At 41.5% G+C, this 2,293-nt stretch overlaps 1 pseudogene; it reads right to left on the reverse strand.

The window, feature by feature from the left end:
• Window positions 1–473: 473 nt before the first annotated feature.
• On the reverse strand, window positions 474–1,639 carry LOC101576385 (annotated as a pseudogene).
• Between the last annotated feature and the right edge of the window lie 654 nt (window positions 1,640–2,293).

The raw sequence follows: 2,293 nt of genomic DNA on the forward strand, positions 1-2,293 counted from the left end.
CCACAGCCTCTCCAACATTTGTTGCTGGTTGATTTCTTTATGATAGCCATTCTTTCTGGGGTGAGATGGTATCTCAGTGTTGTTTTATTCTGCATTTCATGGATGGCTACTGATGTGGAGCATTTTTTCATATATTTATTTGCTTCTTTAATTTTGTCCTCTGAGAAGTGTGTGTTCATCTTGGATGCCCATTTCTGGTTTGGTTTTTTGAATTTAGGGGCCCTAATGTTTTTTAGTTCTTTATAAATTCTAGAGAGCACATCTTTGTCTGAGTGCTTTTTTTTTTTTTTTTTTTTTTTTTTTTTGAAGGTCAAGCAATCTTTATTTGCTGGTGGCAAAAGGCCACAACGCTTGAGTACTTAAGCCTAGAGTTAACAGTGACTTTTATGCAGGGTAAACCAAGGGGGGCTAGAAAGAATACGAAACAGAAAAATGGAGGACCAGGACAAAGGCACTGTGAGCCCAACCACTGCAAGCTGTGGTGTACCCCAGAATCTCAGCGAGAGCAGACGAGCCGAAATTATTGACTGCTTTCCTCACCAACCTTGAACAACCAGTACATTTTTCCTCTGAAAGTCTTGCTATTGGTTGAATTGGTTTGTCCAGCACAACGCAGCAGTCATTCTTACAACAAATCACATTACTGGTAAGATACGGTGCACACAACACATTCAGAATCACAGTTTGCTCTTTCTTCGCCTTGGTCTTTTCTTCCCTGAACGAGTGGGTGTTGCAGTCTCTTGTATCTCTTTTACACTGGACACAGGCTGTTTGAAGACTATCTCATCATCTTTATCATCATTCATTTCAGCAACTTCAGATTTTCGTTTCTCCAAAAATGCTGGTGAACAAACTGGTGTGGCGCTTTGGCTATCCACAGTCTTGTCAGGACTTATGGGAGAGCCTTTTGAAACCCTTTTCTTCTTCTTCTTAGGTATGCCTGGAGCTTTTTTCTTTTTTGCGGAGACCTCTTTTTTGTCCGAGACCTCTTTTTTGTCTGAAACCTCTTTTTTCTTAGTAGATAAAACTAATGAAGGAAAATCATAATCAATTCCTCTTGCAATTAATTTCTTCCTGAGTAATTTTTCTTTCTTCTTAAATCGATCTTCCATACGCAACTTTTGTAGAAGTGTCCGATTATGATTATACCGTTTCACTGCAGGGTATATTGGATGATGAAATGGAACTTGCCAGCCTTTAAAAAGATCTTTATGTACCTTTTCTGGTGGCATAAAACGGCAAACCAGGAGTCTTTCGCCGAAGAGGTAGTTGTTCATCGTTTCAGCTACTATCTTGGCAACATCTTCAGACTGAAACTCCACAAAGGCATAGCCTCTGCTATTTCCTGTCCTTTTGCTTCTGGACAGTCTGAATCTTGTAATACTGCCAAACTGGGAGAAATATGCTTTCATCTGGGATTCAAAAAGTACCGGAGGTAGGTGGCCCACAAAGATTACTCCGGGTGTAAGTTCTTCTTGCTTTTTTTTGCTGGGTCACGCGACGCCGAACCTGCGCCACCTCCTTCTGGAACTGCGCATCTTCCTGCGGGTTCAGAGACAGAATGGGGGCGGCGGGCCCAGAGAACGCCGCCATGCTGAAGGTGGCCCAGCTCTCAGCTCCACGCGGTGGTCCTGGAAACGCTCACGCCCTGAGCGCTTATTAGTTAAGATTTTTTCAAAATTTGTGGGTTGTCTTTTCATTTTGTTGGTAATTTCTTTTGACATGCAAAAATTTCCCAATAAGAGTTGATCCCAGTTGGTAATTGTTTCAAGTGTTACCTGTGTGATTTGATTTTTGTTCATGAGCTCTTTACCTACCCCTATATCTTCAAGAGTTCCTCCTACTTTCTCTTCCAGGAGATTTAGTGTTTCTGCTTTAATGTTTAGATCTTTAATCCATTTTGACTTTAGCTTAGTGCATGGTGATAGACCTGGGTCAAGTTTGAGTTTTCGGCATGTAGAGAGCCAGTTTTTTTCCAGCACCATTTGTTAAAGAGGCTATCTTTCTTCCAGTGAGTATGTTTGGCCCCTTTGTCAAAGATCAAGTGGCTGAGCAAAACATTGTTTAAGTCCATTCTATTTCTGTATAAGTCACATCACATCAAAAACATTAAGAGAACTTGAGACTCTTTCATTTGGGACAATCATGCTTGGAGATGGAGAGATGTGTGATGTGCTATGTCCTGGGGACGGAGGCTTCTCACCTCTTTTCCCGATCTGCGTTGGCATCTTCAAGCTACAACCTCTCAGGGTGTTTGGAGAATTTCTCCTCCAAATAATCAGCAATGCTGAAA

This window comes from Octodon degus, unplaced genomic scaffold (genome assembly GCF_000260255.1).
Source record: "Octodon degus isolate 3935 unplaced genomic scaffold, OctDeg1.0 scaffold00085, whole genome shotgun sequence".
In the NCBI taxonomy this organism is placed as follows: Eukaryota; Metazoa; Chordata; class Mammalia; order Rodentia; family Octodontidae; genus Octodon; species Octodon degus.